We start from the raw sequence: 20,465 nt of genomic DNA, 5'->3' as shown, positions 1-20,465 counted from the left end.
ACACATACCGTATGGTTAGGGTCTGAAATATTGAGGAATGGGAAGGGAAAACTGAAGGAGAGAAGGAATGGGCTGAAGACATGACTTGCTTTTTTTGTTTACTTTGAAATGTATATATTTGTGTGTGTATTCTATCTCAAACTGTAAATATTCTATTCACAAAATAAATTTGAAAAATTTATATACATACTTATATATTTTTCCCAATAATAGATAATTGTTTGCGTAAAATCAGTTAACCTGTGGAGAATATTTTGAGGAATTTCGTTGAGTACATACCAGTGTTTGTGTGAGAGAGAAAAGTGAAGAGGGAGCAAGAGAGAACTACAAGATATTATTGATTTCAAAGAGCAGTTTTTAAAACAGTGTAAACAGTATGATCTTGTTTGTAAAAAATAGGATAGACATCAAAATCACAGAAAAATAATGATATGGTATTCCTTTTTTTTTGGAAAGTACTTTTTTAAAAAAAATTTAATTATTTTTATTTATTTGTGGCTGTGTTGGGTCTTCGTTGCTGCACATGGGCGCTACTCTTCATTGCGGTGCACGGGCTTCTCATTGTGGTGGTTTCTTTTGTTGTGAAGCATGGGCTCTAGGCATGCAGGCTACTACTGAGTTGTGGCACACAGGCTCAGTAGTTGTGGCCCGTGGGCTCTAGAGCGTAGGCTTGGTAGTTGTGGCACACAGGCTTAGTTGCTCCATGGCATGTGGGATCTTCCCGGACCAGGGATCGAACCCGTGTCCCCTGCATTGGCAGGCGGATTCTTAACCACTGTGCCACCAGGGAAGTCCAGGGTATTTATTTCTGAGTGGTGCAAATATGGGTGTTTCTATCTATTATTTTTGCTTATCTCTAATTTTCAGATTTCTCTAACATAAAAAGGTAAAGAGTAGTGTGTGTATATGAAGATTTTTAATACAAATATGAAGTATATTAGGAAGGATTCCTTCATAGGAGATACAGGATTGAAGAAATAATCAGCATTCTTGGGAATGAAAAATTGGCTTAAAGTAGAAAACAAATGGAAATGTCAAATATCAGAGTAGACACTCCTGAAGGTCAAAATATTGGGTTAGGATAATGGAGTTACTACATGGTACTTTAAATCAAAGAGATTTAAAAATTTAGGAAATATAAGTTAAGCAAATAGATCCAGAACTTCAACATTCACCTAGAACACTTTCCAAAATGGAAAGGAGATTAGGGGCAAGAATCAGAAGGAAGGGTACTTCACAAAAAGTTGGAGTATTGCAAAAAAAAAAAGAGTCATATATACATGAATTCTTATAAAGTTTTAGAGCTCCAAACAAACAACTAAACAAAAACCAAAAACCTCAAAGCTTCCAGAGTCCAGAAAAATGTGTTATGTAAAAAGAAAAAAATCAGATTCCATCATACATCTGTCATTCAATATTAATTACTAGAAAACAATTGAAATTAGTCTTTATTTTTGTCGACAAAAATTCAACTAACAATCAAGTTAAGCAAAAAAGGTGGAATTTTATTTGAGCCAAACTAAGGATTATAACTTAGAAGACAGATTCAGAAGCTCTGAGAACTGTTCCACCTGTTAGAAGTTGAAGGCACAGTCACACATATTTTTGAGACAAAGGATCACACATATTTTTGAGACATACTGACATTTTACATAAAAGTTCACCAAAGATACATAGTCCAGGTAAGCATGTACAAAGCAAGCAGAGAGTCTCCATGATCGCCTACAGAGTAGGGAAAGAATGCTATTCTTTTAGGAAGTTACATTGCTGTCATCACAAGAAAGAAAAAAATTGATCTTTACAATCAAGCGGGCATTCCCACCTTTGAGGAGGTCGGGTTAATGTATAATGCAGATACACATTGCATATTACAGGGGGAAGAAGGAGGCCCAAACAGACAGAGAGAGAGAATTTTTGTTTAAATTTTCTTGTCCTGCTTTAAAATATAAATTTTATTTCATCACTTTCCTGAGTAGAAACTAGAATTATCTAAACAACAAAACATTAAGTGTAAGAGCAAAAGAAAGAAAATTCTGGACAAGCAAAGAATCAGAAGTTTTCTCCTCACTAAACTTCTCTTATATGAAGAACGAAGGTTACAGGTGTTGAACACAGGGGATTGGAGCAGGGAAAAGGTACAAACTTTTGAGATACATCCCACATTCTGTTTATACCTGCCCTCTGTGGGGTACTGTTATTTGATTTGGAGTAAAGTGGAAGATAGGAGATTTCAGATATTGCATCCTGGCATTAGTCACCTAGGAATGGAGGAATCAAGGACTGACTTATTCTCCTTTTCTGATAGCTCCTTCCAATAGAGTAGTTGCCTACAAGGAGACTGCGTGGCTTTCCTGCGGTGGTGATTTACTTCATAAATTTAAATCATTTTCCCAAAGTATGATAGTATTATTCATACTCATGTCAAATCCCTGCCTGTTTAGGAAACACAAAACCAAATCTCTAATGAGATTAGATACTTAAGCAAGTTTCAAAAGGAATACTTAGAATAAGCAGATATTTTGGTATTAATTTTATAGGCAGACCTGGGAGAGGATTGGCATTCTAAGCACAGTGGAGGAAAGGGTTAGGTAAGTATCACACCGACTCACTCTACTAATCCATCTTAATTGCCTGAAGTGGATTTCTGTTAATCAAAAACTAAGAGAAACTGTTAGATCTCACCAAGTCATAAAGTAAAAGATTTTATATAGCATAGTTGTTATATTATTTAAAATCTCTGGTTATACAGCAGAAACTAACACACCATTGTAAAGCAATTATACCCCAATAAAGATGTTAAAAATAAAAAATAAAATAAAATAAAATCTCTATAACTTCATTTATACGTTCTGGAATGATTCTGTTCATTTCTGGTTAATTATAATTATAAAGTTTTTTGAGTTCCCAACTGATTTTGTGTTTTTAATTCTGCTCTATGCCATTAGCACCATGCAATCCTCGGAAGTTATATGCTCTTAATGGATGTCCCTATTTGAAGGCACAATCTTGTTTCTTTGAATGATTTCTCTCTGAACTTTATTTTTATTTTAAAATTAGTACTACCATGTCTAAAATTTCATTAGAATATATCTGGTTTATATTTGTTTATTTCTTGTTTTACTATGTCTCTTACAAGTTATACATAGATGTTCAATCTTAGATCCAGAATTTCAAAAAATGTAAATTAGAACTTTAATTTTTTCAGGCTCTAACTCAGAATGTCTTTCTGTCATTCTAAGTAAGAAAAACAATTATTCTAGAACTCATAGGATTTGAAGGATCTTCAAAACAAAAGTCAATTATGTAAACAGAGCACAGCAATCTCATCCTCACCTCTTCTCATTGTTTACAGTATGGAAGGAGGATGAAAGTTTGCAGAGAATCATTTTGGGAATTTTATACCGCTTTTCTTTCATCCTGGTTGAGATGGATATAACCGTCACGTCAGTGGAGGAAATTTCTATGTCTGGGAGAAGGTATGAATATGCCCATGTCTTTTCAATTCCCTGTCTAATGGAATGAGAGGCCTAACTGATAGGTGAAAATTTTCATCAGAATGGCAGATATATTGAGGTCAATTGAACAAGACATTAAACTAAAAATTGCCAACACTTACACAGAACGTAAAGTTACTGACACTCTTCTAAGTGCTTTGCATATATTAATTCATGTAATCCTTTCTTGGTGACGGGCAAGAGGGAGAATCTGGGCAAGGACCCTGGGGGTTGACAGAGGAGAAGCCAAGTTATATATGTTCCTTCAGCCCATAGGAATGTGTGGGGAGAAAATTGGTTGAGGCCAGAGTAATGTTTATGCTAAAGCCATCTCTCTCAGTGGCTGCTCATTGCCTTTGCTCTGTCTTTCCATCCATTGGATAAAATGTTCTTCTTGAGAGAGTAGTTTAGAGACATTGTGGTCAGATTTATCACATCAGAGCATGGCTACTGAGATAAAAACTGTTTTCTTGGAAAAGGGAAACAAAAGGTCTTTTTTGTGAATGTCAAAGTCTTCCCTGATGTTCCCTGAGAGAGACACTACAGTCATTTGAGCGCTTCAGGAGGCCATTTCTTAGAAGCACTGTGAACCACCTTAGCTATAATCTTTTTTACCTTGTGGATCCCATTTTTGTCTTCACTCCAGCTATTTTCAGGACCTCCCTCTGGGTCATACTGTTCTCTGCTCTGGGAAAGATGGTGTGTTCCCTGGACTTCTCTCTGCCAAGAGACCTCTTCTTTATCTTGCTTCTCCAAGTGTCCATATGGGGCTCAGGCGAGAATATTTTATATTTTCTATACCTGGATTCTCTTGCTCTCTGAACAGAGGCATTAAACTACTCCATCATGTCTCCAATATACCTAGGTTAATTCCAAATCTTTTATTTTGATACAATAATGTATTTGTCCATATACAAGGACAAATAAATCATTATATGATTATTTTAGAGGGCAGGACCAAGTAGAATTATTTTACTGATGTCCTGTAATTCATTTAGATCTCAGATTCTGGAGGAATGCATTTTCTGATGCCCAAGACCTGATTAAAAACTCTATAGCTTCTTGATTTTCCAGCACTCTCCCCTCCTCCTTCATTGAATTTACCACCATGGCAATTTAAAAATCTTCTGTTTAATATGAGATCACTCTGTTGATTGTAAGCTCCACAGGGTGGAAATCCTCCTTGTCTTGTTCACTGCCTTCTTCAGTCTGAATGTGTGCTACAAATTATTGCTGTATGAATGAGAGAGAGAATGTCTATGGAGCTTTACTGGACCAATAATGATGCTGTACTCTAAAAGGTCCAGGCAGGGTATTCTGATATTCTTTTCACTTGTGGCTCTATTCCACAGATTCCTTTTTGGTGATTGGTCCCTCGGAGCCCATTGTGGCCATGCTGGGTGCAGACACGGTGCTGCCCTGCCGCGTGTCCCCAGCCATGAGCGTGGAGAATATGGAGATCCGGTGGTTCCACTCCCAGTTCTCAGATGCTGTGTATGTGTATCAGAATGGAATGGAGCAGGCGGGAGAACAACTAGTAGATTTCAAAGGGAGAGCAGAGTTGGTAAAAGACTACATCACTGAGGGAAGAGTAGCTGTGAGAATCTACAACCTCCGGGTCTCAGACAATGGAATGTACAAGTGTATTTTTTAAAAAGGAAGTGATTTTGAAGAAGCCGTTTTGGAGCTAAAGGTGATAAGTGAGTAATATCTGAGAATACATATCACTCTAAGGGAAATCTAAGTGTTCTGTACTTGATTTGGGGGAGGAGGATGGTGAACAGGACAGAAGCAAAAAAGCAGTTATCCTTAGAGCTAGTCAATATCTTAGACAGTGGATTTAACCCCAAATCCTCTTCATCTATTTATACACTTATTGTGCTGTACTTTAAAATTAAACTATTTCCATAAATATCTACCATAAAAATTGATCATTTATTTCCCTCTACATTTCTCCTCACATATTTTGAAGGAAGGCACCATGATTAGCAAAAAGTACCATTACTCTAAGAGACCAGAATTCCAGCTGGGTACCATGATGGACAGAAGCTTAACAGGGAGTGTTAGTGGTCCAGAACCAAATCCACTGTTTGGAGGAAGTGACTGTGAGGGTTTGACAGAGTAGATTGAGGTGCTGGTTAGTTTTTATTGTTTTTTAATTTCACATTCATAGGCTCTTTTATGTCTGGCTTTTATTGTTGTTGTTGTTCAGCATTATGTTTGAGATTTTTCTATGTAGTTAATTGAATGTAGCTGTAGTTCATTTCTATCTCTTTTTTATTGTTTTACTTTTTACATTTAGATCTTTCATCTATAGAAATGTATTTTTGGTATGAAGTTTAATGAAAAGCTCAAAATACTGTTTCATAATGTATATATTCACTTATCTCCATACCCGTAGTGAATAGTGTAGAAAATCTCCACCAGTTTTCAATGCATTGTTTCCCATAAACTTCTCATAGGTACCAGGGTAAGTCTAAATTTTCTGTGTGGTTATAATGATTTATCTGTCTATTTCTTTGGTGTTTCCATTTCTAAAGCTATATACTCTCTGCCAAGACAAACACGTTGTTTCTTTTTAGTTGTAATGTTTTTCTCATACTGTGACTATGTTGGGCCTACCTTAAATTAATACTTCTCATTTAACACCATCTGACAAGATATCGATATACTCATTTTATCCATCTTCTTTATGTATAACTTGAATGGAAAAAATCTAATCCATTAGATCTTGAAGGAAAGAGTGACAAACTCTCCTGAGCCATGTTACTGTGATCTCACTTCAGTATCCTCCCAGTAAGAGGTCAAAGATTTCATAGTCATGGAAATAACCTCATGCAGGTGACAGCATTTTTCAGTACCTTTCCCATAACAGTTCTTTGACTTATTGGTGTAAAGACAAGTCCAACCTTTAGAAGCAGTTGTTTGATTATATATCCATGCTTATCTTTCACTCATTTAAACTTTGTCTATTTTACAGCCACTTCTAATGCTCAGAAATGGGTATTCCTTCTCTTTCCTCTTTCTCAACATAGATATAGGTTTCATCTGCTTATGTCAACTTGGAACTTCAATGATTATATTCTTCCAGGAAATGCAAGGTCTATTTGGTTTATTAGTTCTTGCTTCCTAGGCTTTGATCTGTTCCATTTTTCTCAGGAGCAGTTTATTTCCTTTTTTCAAGAGAATTGGCAGTTCCTTCAGACAATTCTGAGAAGATGGATTGTCTTTCAGACTGCTTTCTGTTTTCCAGAAGTATATTCCCCCAGGAAGATCAGGGATTGATAGTAAAAATTATTAGCTCTATTATAATTTTTAGCCAAAAAAAGATGATGTAGCTGAGGTTCCTAATATATTTCCCACAACTGAGAAACTAGAATAGAACTGAGCTTATGGTGGTTCCATACTTCGTGATATCAAGTTTTAAAAAGACAAAATAATATATAGTCTCAGAAGTTAGAATAGCCATCATTCTTGAATAGACAGTGAATTCATCTAGTATTCTGGTGCTGTTATATTTTGATATGGGTGTTGGTTATGTGAATCTACTAGCTGACCTAGCCTGTGCGGAGTTCAAGAAGAGGAGGGGTAGTGGAAGGAAAAGAAAGGAGTGAGAATGGAAAAGTAAAAGGATCTTGACTCTTTCATGGACTCACTTCACCTTGTTACCTTCATGTTTTAGATAATCTTTACTCAGTGGAAGAAAGAAAATTTGGAAAAATGACAAAAGGAGATTGTTTAAGGAAGTGACTACATGTAGTCTCAATTTAAGCACAGAAGAAGTCTTCCTTGAGACTCCAATAAATGGAATAGACATATGATATAGATACAGAACAGATATAGATATAGTGGCAACATGTCTACATTGGCAAATTTTACTCTGTTCCTTCCCTATTATCCTTCTATGGCCAATTGCAGATATGCTTGTGTAGAGGAAATATGACAGGCATTGGTATAAGTTCCAGTATCAGCTTCAATGTTCTTGTAATTTTTGAACTTCAGATACCCATTTATCTCATGGGAAAAGAAAAGAACCCCCTTCCATCCACAGAGAGCTATGGTGCTTTGTCCATCTTCTCCCACTGGTGTAGCTGTGAAACCCGAGGACAAAAAATGTCCAAGTCTGACTGGACCTTGAAGATGGCGGAAGAGTAAGACGCGGAGATCACCTTCCTCCCCACAGATACACCAGAAATACATCTACACGTGGAACAACTCCTACAGAACACCTACTGAACGCTGGCAGAAGACCTCAGACCTCCCAAAAGGCAAGAAACTCCCCACGTACCTGGGTAGGGCAAAAGAAAAAACAGAGACAAAAGAATAGGGACGGCACCTGCACCAGTGGGAGGGAGCTGTGAAGGAGGAAAAGTTTCCACACACTAGGAAGCCCCTTCGCGGGCGGAGACTGCGGGGGCGGAGGGGGGAGCTTCGCAGCCGCGGAGGAGTGCACAGCAACGGGTGCGGAGGGCAAAGCGGGGAGATTCCCGCACAGAGGATCGGTGCCGACCGGCACTCACCAGCCCGAGAGGCTTGTCTGCTCACCCGCCGGGGCGGGGGGGCTGCGTGCTGAGGCTCGGGCTTCGGTCGGAGCGCAGGGAGAGGACTGGGGTTGGCGGCATGAACACAGCCTGAAGGGGTTAGTGCACCACGGCTAGCCGGGAGGGAGTCCGGGGAAAAGTCTGCACCTGCCGAAGAGGCAAGAGACTTTTTCTTCTCCCTTTGTTTCCTGGTGCGTGAGGAGAGGGGTTTAAGAGCGCTGCTTAAAGGAGCTCCAGAGACGGCGCGAGCCGCGGCTAAAAGCGCGCACCCCAGAGACGGGCGCGACCCGCGGCTGAAAGCGCGGACCCCAGAGACGGGCGCGAGCCGCGGCTGAAAGCGCGGACCCCAGAGACGGGCGGGAGACGATAAGGCTGCTGCTGCCGCCACCGAGGGGCCTGTGTGCGAGCACAGGTCACTCTCCACACCCCTCTTCCGCGGAGCCTGTGCAGCCCGCCACTGCCAGGTTCCTGGGATCCAGGGACAACTTCCCCGGGAGAACGCACAGCGGGCCTCAGGCTGGTGCAAAGTCACGCCGGCCTTTGCCGCCGCAGGCCCGCCCCGCACTCCGTGCCCCTCCCTCCTCGCCGGCCTGAGTGCGCCAGAGCCCCCGAATCAGCGGCTCTTTTAACCCCGCCCTGTCTGAGCAAAAATCAGACGCCCTCCAGCGACCTACACGCAGAGACGGGGCCAAATCCAAAGCTGAGCCCCTGGGAGCTGTGAGAACAAAGAAGAGAAAGGGAAATCTCTCCCAGCAGCCTCAGAAGCAGCGGATTAAAGCTCCACAATCAACTTGATATACCCTGCATCTGTGGAATACCTGAATAGACAACCAATCATCCCAAATTAAGGAAGTGGACTTTAGGAGCAAGATCTATGATTTTTTTCCCTTTTCCTCTTTTTGTGAATGTATATGTGTATGCTTCTGTGTGAGATCTTGTCTGTATAGTCTTGCTTCCACCATTTGTCCTAGGGTTCTATCCGTCCATGGTTTTTTTAAAAAAATTTTTTTCTTAATAATCAATTTTAATTTTAATAACGTTATTATACTTTACCTTCGTTCTTTCTTTCTTTCTTTCTTTCTTTCTTTCTTTCTTTCCTTCCTTCCTTCCCTCCTTTAGACAACGAGTCATCCCAAATTGAGGAGGTGGTCTCTGACAGCAAGATTTATGATTTTTCCCCCTTTACCTCTTTTAGTGAGGGTGTATGTGTATGCTTCTGTGTAAGATTTTGTCTGTATAGCTTTGCTTCCAACATTTGTCCTAAGGTTCTATCCGTCCCTTTTTTTTTTTTTCCTAAATAAGAATTTTTTAATTCAATAATTTTATTATACTTTATTTTATTTTTACTGTATCTTCTTTCTTTCTGTCTTTTTTCCTTCTTTCCCTCCTTCCTTCCTTCCTCCCTCCCTCCCTCCCTCCTTTCTTTCCTTCTTGCCTTCTTTCCTTCTTTGCTTCTTTCTTTCTTCCTCCCTTCCTTCCCTCCTTTCCTTCTTTCTTTCCTCATACTTCTACTAATTCCCTCTACTTTTTCTCCCTTTTATTCTGAGCCGTGTGGATGAAAAGCTCTTGGTGCTCCAGCCAGGAGTCAGGGCTCTGCCTCTTAGGTAGGAGAGCCAACTTCAGGACACTGGTCCACAAGAGACCTCCCAGCTCCACATAATATCAAACGGCGAAAATCTCCCAGAGACCTCCATCTTAACACCAGCACCCAGCTTCACTCAACGACCAGCAAGCCACAGTGCTGGACAACCTATGTCAAACAACTAGCAAGACAGGAACACAACCCCACCCATTAGCAGAGAGGCTGCCTAAAATAATAATAAGGCCACAGACACCCCAAACACACCACCAGACGTGAACCTGCCCACTAGAGAGACAAGATCCAGCCTCATCCACCACAACACAGGCACTAGTCCCCTCCACCAGGAAACCTACACAACCCACTGAACCAATCTTAGCCACTGGGGACAGACATCAAAAACAGCAGGAACTACGAACCTGCAGCCTGCAAAAAGGAGACCCCAAACACAGTAAGATAAGCAAAATGAGAAGACAGAAAAACACACAGCAGATAAAGGAGCAAGATAAAAATGCACCAGACCTAACAAATGAAGAGGAAATAGGCAGCTTACCTGAAAAAGAATTCAGAATAATGATAGTAAGGATGATGCGAAATCTTGGAGATAGAATGGACAATAGAATGGACAAAATGCAAGAATCAGTTAACAAGGACCTAGAAGAACTAAAGATGAAACAAGCAACGATGAACAACACAATAAATGAAATTAAAAGTACTCTAGATGGGATCAATAGCAGAATAACTGAGGCAGAAGAACGGATAAGTGACCTGGAAGATAAAATAGTGGAAATAACTACTGCAGAGCAGAATAAAGAAAAAAGAATGAAAAGAACTGAGGACAGTCTCAGAGACCTCTGGGACAACATTAAACACACCAACATTCGAATTATAGGGGTTCCAGAAGAAGAAGAGAAAAAGAAAGGGACTGAGAAGATATTTGAAGAGATTATAGTTGAAAACTTCCCTAATATGGGAAAGGAAATAGTTAATCAAGTCCAGGAAGCACAGAGAGTTCCATACAGGATAAATCCAAGGAGAAATACGGCAAGACACATATTAATCAAACTGTCAAAAATTAAATACAAAGAAAGCATATTAAAAGCAGCAAGGGAAAAACAACAAATAACACATAAGGGAATCCCCATAAGGTTAACAGCTGATCTCTCAGCAGAAACCCTACAAGCCAGAAGGGAGTGGCAGGACATACTGAAAGTGATGAAGGAGAAAAACCTGCAGCCAAGACTACTCTACCCAGCAAGGATCTCATTCAGATTTGATGGAGAAATTAAAACCTTTACAGACAAGCAAAAGCTGAGAGAGTTCAGCACCACCAAACCAGCTTTACAACAAATGCTAAAGGATCTTCTCTAGGCAAGAAACACAAGAGAAGGAAAAGACCTATAATAACGAACCCAAATCAATTTAGAAAATGGGAATAGGAACACACATATCGATAATTACCTTAAATGTAAATGGACTAAATGCTCCCACCAAAAGACACAGATTAGCTGAATGGATACAAAAACAAGACCCATATATATGCTGTCTACAAGAGACCCACTTCAGACCTAGAGACACATACAGACTGAAAGTAAGGGGATGGAAAAAGATATTCCATGCAAATGGAAATCAAAAGAAAGCTGGAGTAGCAATTCTCATATCAGACAAAATAGACTTCAAAATAAGGACTATTAAAAGAGACAAAGAAGGACACTACATAATGATCAAGGGATCGATCCAAGAAGAAGATATAACAATTGTAAATATTTATGCACCCAACATAGGAGCACCTCAATACATAAGGCAAATACTAACAGCCATAAAAGGGGAAATCGACAGTAACACATTCATAGTAGGGGACTTAAACACTCCACTTTCACCCATGGACAGATCATCCAAAATGAAAATAAATAAGGAAACACAAGCTTTAAATGATACATTAAACAAGATGGACTTAATTGATATTTATAGGACACTCCATCCAAAAACAACAGAATACACATTTTTCTCAAGTGCTCATGGAACATTCTCCAGGATAGATCATATCTTGGGTCACAAATCAAGCCTTGGTAAATTTAAGAAAATTGAAATTGTATCAAGTATCTTTTCTGACCACAATGCCATGAGACTAGATATCAATTACAGGAAAAGATCTGTAAAAAATACAAACACATGGAGGCTAAACAATACACTACTTAATAATGAAGTGATCACTGAAGAAATCAAAGAGGAAATCAAAAAATACCTAGAAACAAATGACAATGGAGACACAACGACCCAAAACTTGTGGGATGCAGCAAAAGCAGTTCTAAGGGGGAAGTTTATAGCAATACAAGCCCACCTTAAGAAGCAGGAAACATCTAGAATAAACAACCTAACCTTGCACCTCAAGCAATTAGAGAAAGAAGAACAAAAAAACCCCAAAGCTAGCAGAAGGAAAGAAATCATAAAAATCAGATCAGAAATAAATGAAAAAGAAATGAAGGAAACAATAGCAAAGATCAATAAAACTAAAAGCTGGTTCTTTGAGAAGATAAACAAAATAGATAAACCACTAGCCAGACTCATCAAGAAAAAAAGGGAGAAGACTCAAATCAATAGAATTAGAAATGAAAAGGAGAGGTAACAACTGACACTGCAGAAATAAAAGAGATCATGAGAGATTACTACAAGCAACTCTATGCCAATAAAATGGACAATCTGGAAGAAATGGACAAATTCTTAGAAATGCACAACCTGCCAAGACTGAATCAGGAAGAAATAGAAAATATGAACAGACCAATCACAAGCACTGAAATTGAAACTGTGATTAAAAATCTTACAACAAAGAAAAGCCCAGGACCAGATGGCTTCACAGGCGAATTCTATCAAACATTTAGAGAAGAGCTAACACCTATCCTTCTCAAACTCTTCCAAAATATAGCAGAGGGAGGAACACTCCCAAACTCCTTCTACGAGGCCACCATCACCTTGATACCAAAACCAGACAAGGATGTCACAAAGAAAGAAAACTACAGGCCAATATCACTGATGAACATAGATGCAAAAATCCTCAACAAAATACTAGCAAACAGAATCCAACAGCACATTAAAAGGATCATACACCATGATCAAGTGGGGTTTATTCCAGGAATGCAAGGATTCTTCAATATACGCAAATCTATCAATGTGATAAACCATATTAACAAATTGAAGAAGAAAAACCATATGATCATCTCAATAGATGCAGAGAAAACTTTTGACAAAATTCAACACCCATTTATGATAAAAATCCTGCAGAAAGTAGGCATAGAGGGAACTTTCCTCAACATAATAAAGGCCATATATGACAAGCCCACAGCAAACATCATCCTCAATGGTGAAAAACTGAAAGCATTTCCACTAAGATCAGGAACAAGACAAGGTTGCCCACTCTCACCACTCTTATTCAACATAGTTTTGGAAGTTTTAGCCACAGCAATCAGAGAAGAAAAGGAAATAAAAGGAATCCAAATCGGAAAAGAATAAGTAAAGCTGTCACTGTTTGCAGATGACATGATCCTATACATAGAGAATCCTAAAGATGCTACCAGAAAACTACTAGAGCTAATCAATGAATTTGGTAAAGTGGCAGGATACAAAATTAATGCACAGAAATCTCTGGCATTCCTATATACTAATGATGAAAAATCTGAAAGTGAAATCAAGAAAACACTCCCATTTATCATTGCAACAAAAAGAATAAAATATCTAGGAATAAACCTACCTAAGGAGACAAAAGACCTGTATGCAGAAAATTATAAGACACTGATGAAAGAAATTAAAGATGATACAAATAGATGGAGAGATATACCATGTTCTTGGATTGGAAGAATCAACATTGTGAAAATGACTCTACTACCCAAAGCAATCTATAGATTCAATGCAATCCCTATCAAACTACCACTGGCATTTTTCACAGAACTAGAACAAAAAATTTTGCAATTTGTATGGAAACACAAAAGACCCCGAATAGCCAAAGCCATCTTGAGAACGAAAAAAGGAACTGGAGGAATCAGGCTCCCTGACTTCAGACTATACTACAAAGTTACAGTTATCAAGACGGTATGGTACTGGCACAAAAACAGAAAGATAGATCAATGGAACAGGATAGAAAGCCCAGAGATAAACCCATGCACATATGGACACCTTATCTTTGATAAAGGTGGCAGGAATGTACAGTGGAGAAAGGACAGCCTCTTCAATAAGTGGTACTGGGAAAACTGGACAGGTACATGTAAAAGTATGAGATTAGATCACTCCCTAACACCATACACAAAAATAAGCTCAAAATGGATTAAAGACCTAAATATAAGGCCAGAAACTATCAAACTCTTAGAGGAAAACATAGGCAGAACACTCTATGACATAAATCACAGCAAGATCCTTTCTGTCCCACCTCCTAGAGTAATGGAAATAAAAACAAAAATAAACAAATGGGACCTAATGAAACTTCAAAGCTTTTGCACAGCAAAGGAAACCATAAACAAGACCAAAAGACAACCCTCAGAATGGGAGAAAATATTTGCAAATGAAGTAACCGACAAAGGATTAATCTCCAAAATTTACAAGCAGCTCATGCAGCTCAATAACAAAAAAACAAACAACCCAATCCAAAAATGGGTGGAAGACCTAAATAGACATTTCTCCAAAGAAGATATACAGACTGCCAACAAACACATGAAAGAATGCTCAACATCATTAATCATTAGAGAAATGCAAATCAAAACTACAATGAGATAACATCTCACACCAGTCAGAATGGCCATCATCAAAAAATCTAGAAACCATAAATGCTGGAGAGGGTGTGGAGAAAAGGGAACACTCTTGCACTGCTGGTGGGAATGTGAATTGGTTCAGCCACTATGGAGAACAGTATGGAGGTTCCTTAAAAAGCTACAAATAGAACTACCATATGACCCAGCAATCCCACTACTGGGCATATACCCTGAGAAAACCGAAATTCAAAAAGAGTCATGTACCAAAATGTTCATTGCAGCTCTATTTACAATAGCCCAGAGATGGAAACAACCTAAGTGCCCATCATCGGATGAATGGATAAAGAAGATGTGGCACATATATACAATGGAATATTACTCAGCCATAAAAAGAAACGAAATTGAGCTATTTGTAATGAGGTGGATAGACCTAGAGTCTGTCATACAGAGTGAAGTAAGTCAGAAAGAAAAAGACAAATACCGTATACTAACACATATATTTGGAATTTAAGAAAAAAAAATGTCATGAAGAACCTAGGGGTAAGGCAGGAATAAAGACGCAGACCTCCTAGAGAACGGACTTGAGGTTATGGGGAGGGGGAAGGGTGAGCTGTGACAGGGCGAGAGAGAGTCATGGACATATACACACTAACAAACGTAGTAAGGTAGATAGCTAGTTGGAAGCAGCCGCATGGCACAGGGATATTGGCTTGGTGCTTTGTGACAGCCTGGAGGGGTGGGATAGGGAGGGTGGGAGGGAGGGAGATGCAAGAGGGAAGAGATATGGGAACATATGTATATGTATAACTGATTCACTTTGTTATAAAGCAGAAACTAACACACCATTGTAAAGCAATTTTACCCCAATAAAGATGTTAAAAAAAAAAATGTCCAAGTCTCAGATGAATGACTTTCCTCTCCAGGTTTGGGTTCTGGTACTCATATTTTCATGGTGGGTCCAGAAGATGAAGGAATAAGGCTGAAGTGCACAGGCAAGGGATGGTTTCCCCAGCCTGAAATACAATGGGAAGATGCAAAGGGAGAGAAGATCCCATCTCTCGCTGAGGACAAGACATAAGATAATGATGAGTTGTTTCGGTTTGAGGCATCCCTTCTTGTGAGAGACAGGTCAAAGGCAGAAGTGTCCTGTTCCATGAAGAACCCTTTCTTTGGACAAGAGCAAGTGGAAACCATTTTTATCCCAGGTCAGTGTTGCTCATTTGGGGGACAGGACAGGAGTAAGGAGGGGATATTTATGACCTGGGATGGGCTAGACTTGCTTGGTGTATGTTTTTAATCAGGTTTGGGGGGGGGGTCCTGTGTCAGAACACTTCTTCCCTAGGACCTCTCCTTGGAAGGTAGCATTCATTGTGACTTTGGTGATACTTGGGGCTTTCATTGGTGCTGTTGTGTATTTGGCTCAAAATGAATGACAGAAAAAGAAGAAACTATCAGAAGTCAAGAAGGAAAAGGAGAAAGAAAGTAAAGCCAAAGGTAAAACTGTGAATCAGACTTGGTGAGGATCTGTGAATTTATGGGTTTGTTAACATGATTGTGCATGTGGATGGCATCTTTTGGGAACAAAGAGATATGTGTAAGGATGAGTTAGAGCGCCAAGACCTCCTATAAAACATGGAGCCCAGGACCTCCATGAGAAAAAAAAAAAGTATTATAAAGTCCATTGGAGAGAGAAAATATCACTGGTATAAACATAGAGGTTTTTTTTTTTAATGGTCATAATAATTCTCAATTAAGGTAATTTTTTTGTTTTAGGTATATGGAAGTAGCACTTAGGATCTGGGCTTAGTAACATAGTCTAGAAAATATTTATTTTCTGTTAAATCCATTTTGTTATTTTCTTTCCTTTTTAGAATCATTTGAGAAAGAGCTTGGTAAGTCTTCCACTTTCTTTGCTCTAATAGAGGAAATAGAGTCATTACTGTATGCTGTATGTCTGGCCTCTCACAGGCTGTTATTCCTTTCAGCCAGAAGGAAGAAACTGTATCAGCAAGGTGAGTTATACTGATGTTATGGTTGGATGAACCATTTTATTGGCCCCTCTGTTCTGGCCACCTCCTATTTACCTTGTTGGTGAGGGAGGGATCCCATACCCTAAACAGTATAAGATGTTCAAACACATGACACCCAACACTGGACAAAAGAGATTGACAGCAGTTTTTTAGTCACATGTACCCACATCCTGGGGAAGAAAGACACCTCACGCCATGCAGGGCCACATGGAGACTGCACCTGGGAGCAGAACGAATTAACATGGTCTGTAGGAGCCAGGCTTTTCAGGAACAAGAGAATGAGGTGGCGCTGTTTTCTGTGGAAGTATGTAATTGGCTTGTTTGATATTTTTTGCAGGCTGACAGGGAGGTAAAGTTCATTAGGTTGAAGACCAGCTGTGGTTCAGCTGTTTTGGCCAACAGGGAAATTAGCTGAGAGGGGGAGCTTTTCCTGCTGGGTGGAAGGCATACCTGGTGAGAGCAGGAGAACTCACAATTAGGCATTTGGAGCCCTGTGACGCTCAAAGGTATCAAGGCAACACATAGAATTTTAGGCTTTCCAATAACTCTCACAATTTAAGCCTACTTTTCCTTTCTTCCCGCAAAAAACCAGACCCTCATATTTTAACATAGATGTAGAATGTGGAAAATGTGAGAAATAAAACAGGAGATGTAAAAGAGGGCAAGTACATCAGAATTGTCATTAAGATAATGAATGCAGAAATATAGTACTATCATAAACCCTCAGATTTCTTGTGGTCACTGCAATTTCACACCCTGAAGTGGCATTCCAATGAATGAGAGAATCTAATTCCTTTGTTCTATTTCAGATTGGAGAAAAGCAGAGTTATATGCCGGTGAGTAACTGATGTTGTCTTGGGGCTTCAGGTACTTCAGGATTTCATGAGGCATTTCCAGAGAATTTTTCAGATAGGCGCCATCATCTGGAGATTTTACTTTGAACCTGGGAGTCCAAAAAAATACAAGAGGTAAAGGGATAAGCATCTCACTAGTTCGGAGGAAACGTCCTTAGCATATTTTCCCATATGATTTTCTTTTTAGACTGGAGAAAGGAATAGTTCAAAGCAGGTGAGTGCCCTTACTATTTTGTCTCACTTAATCTCTTTTATACAAATGAGAAACTACTCTATTTGTATAAACTCCCAGTAATACCTAACTGGTTTTTCATTTCATGGCTTTCATTTCAATCTCATGCAGAAATGTTAACAGATTTCTTACTGTTCTTACACCGTTCATTCATCAGCATAAAATTATACAACTATTTATTCAGTGCCAAATAAATAGAGTGGAGCTGGTCTCTAACTTCACGGGAGAGCGCATGTACAAACTGTGATGAATCTTATGAAGGAATAAAAGATTGCCATGAGAAAAAAAAATCGTGGATTAAAGGAATTACCCCGAGGAATTGATATTTAATCTGAGACTTAAGTGATATGGTAGATCTATTCATGTGAATAACATTGAAAGAATAGTTCAGTCAGAGGGAAGTCTATTACATACCCAGTCTGATACACAGAAGAGCTTGTTGCATCTCAGTGGAAAAATGGCCCCTGACCATCTTAGGGTCTTTCCAGAATTATGAGTCGACTCTCTATTTCTACTGCTTGCTACTTCACTCTGAATATCCCTGTATCCACACACATTTCCCAGTTAAGTTAATCCTCCAAAAATTAAAATATATTATAATTGCTAACATAAAAATTCTTATGAGAAAACTTTTAATTATTGAAGATGTTTGGTTTGACAAGAAGCAGATTAATTACTACTAGTATTAGCACTATTGTTATTATGAGTACAGGTATTAGTGTTATTACAACCATCAGAAGCTAAAATTTACCAATTGTTCATCATGGACAAGATGTAGTACTAAGTTCTCTACACATTAGCTCGTTGACTTTTCACACTAGTCCTGTATGTACTGAGGTACCAAAATGATGTACATCTTCATGAGATTAAAGTGGGACAGAGAGAGACAAAGTAACTTCAACATCACTGCTACGAAAGACAGAGTGATTATCAAAATTCAGCTCTTTCTGACCACACAGCCTGTAATTTCAACCATTAGAAATATAATAAGAGTGTATGAGAAGTAGATGACTTAGTTTTTACATAAGCCTAGAGAAAAATGACACCAAAGAAGCTTAAATGAAAGTGGGTACACTGTGATTGGAAATAAGGCATGGCTTAACTATTAAGAGCAAGCAGTAGAGCAACCAGCATTTGCAGGAGGTTAGAGAAACACCAACTTGAAATATGTGATCCTGGAGATTTTCAGATGAGACAGACTTCTTGGCTAAATGGTCTCAGCCTGTCTGGAACACATGGTTACCCAAGGTCCTATCCATCCCTGGCCTTCTATGATCTACACATCATGTGTCTCCTATGAATGAACATAGGAGAGAACATGTATTGTTTTACCTAATCTTCCATTTCTCTCCCTCTTATTTTTCTTCATTCTCCTTTCCCAGTAATTTGCATCTTTCCTAAAACTAACCAGTCTCCACTGTGGAATGACCTTTATTTTTTTTCCCCATACCTACAGTGGTTTTTACTCTGGATCCAGCCACAGCTCTTCCCAACCTCATCTTATCTGAGAGCAGAAAACATATTTATTCAAAAGAGAGTGTTTCTCAGAATGGTGATGCCCCAACACGCCAAGAGCAAGGGGAGTCTGAAGCCATCTTCAGTGTTCTGGGCAAGATTTTTCTTACTGTGGAGAGACAATACTGGGAGGTAGAAGTAAATATTGGGACAGAAGTTGGATCTAGAGCTAGATGGGCTCTGGGTGTTTGCTCAGACACAGCAAAGAGAGAGGGGTGGTTTTGAGAATGTCCAGAGAAGAATTTCTGGGTGGTTGTATACAAGGCAGGAGAATTCATATTTCCCACCTCCCAGAGAAAGCCTCTGTCACTGAGGCAGCACTCCTGCAAGATAGGAGTTTTCTTGGACTGGGATGCTGGGAATGTGTCCTTTTACAATATGATCGATGGGTCCCACATCTATCCTTTTACTGGAATCACCTTCTGTGGGACCCTTCGTCCTTATTTTAGCCTTCAGGGTGCTGGCGCATCTTTGACCATCTGTGCAGCTTCAGATCACACTGAAAATTGTCCTGATTCTTCTCCAAAGACCTCTTTAACTCATTTAAGTAGTTGTGATACAAGCGTCCCCCAAGAAACTCTCTATTACCTCCATAAGTGAAGTGTCAGCACCTCTGCTGCCTCTGCTCAAGCTTCTTATATGTATGTTGTCCAAGAAAGCTCTTCTTCTTGAAGAGTAGGTCATTCTCACTAGGTATAAATCCGACCCCTTTCAAAGAGAGGTAGAGGGAGAAAGAGAAATGGCACAGCTAGAAAATGTCTGGGGGAATTTCCTCCAGTGCTCCCTTTGGGGAAATACTCTTCCTGGGCCGCAACGATTTGTCACGAGAAAGCTCCAAGTTAATTCATGAGCCTTTCTTCAGTTCTGGTACTTACTGTGTTTTGAAGTAAATATGTTTAAAGCTACATTTAAAGAGAAAATCTCTCTTCTTACTATTTTTGTTATCAAATATGGAAGAGGGAGTGATGTTTAAAGGGGAGGGTCTCAGTTGAGCAGTACTGTTGGAGATACACACAGAAATCTGTTCAAGTCTTTTAAAAGTTAATGGCTCAGCTTGTTCTTTCTTCAGACTTTGGTGTCCATCAACTTCTAAACTTGGACTTTACCAAGGTGTGTTGAAGACTGATAAATAACTGTAAAACCATTTGAGGAGAACAAGCCTCCTGGGAAGGAAGAGCCTTTTTTTAAAAAAAAAAAAAAAAAGTTCTTACTGGTCAGCAAGTCCAGAACTGTATGTGAATAAAAAAGGAATGGATGTTACAATTTATGTTTTCAGAGAAAAAAAATCATCAAATAGGAATGGAGAAACATCCTCAGACTTCATGAAGAAAGAGTCATCATTAACATTGCCTATTTTTTTCTTTCTGACCAAGTTCTTCCCGCTGTTGAGGGTTTTTCCTTTGCCTTTAATGCAGCTAAGCCTTCTCCAGGTGTTTATCACAAAGCTTACGTTTTCAAGAATATAAAATATGAGCTTCTCCTGT

General features: G+C 39.1%; 1 pseudogene; it reads left to right on the top strand.

The window, feature by feature from the left end:
• Window positions 1-4,190: 4,190 nt before the first annotated feature.
• On the top strand, window positions 4,191-19,581 carry LOC101279279 (butyrophilin subfamily 1 member A1-like; annotated as a pseudogene).
• Window positions 19,582-20,465: the final 884 nt, after the last annotated feature.

Source organism: Orcinus orca, chromosome 10 (genome assembly GCF_937001465.1).
Source record: "Orcinus orca chromosome 10, mOrcOrc1.1, whole genome shotgun sequence".
NCBI lineage: Eukaryota > Metazoa > Chordata > Mammalia > Artiodactyla > Delphinidae > Orcinus > Orcinus orca.
Note: the sequence above shows the minus strand (reverse complement) of the source record. Positions and strands in the feature narration are given on the sequence as shown.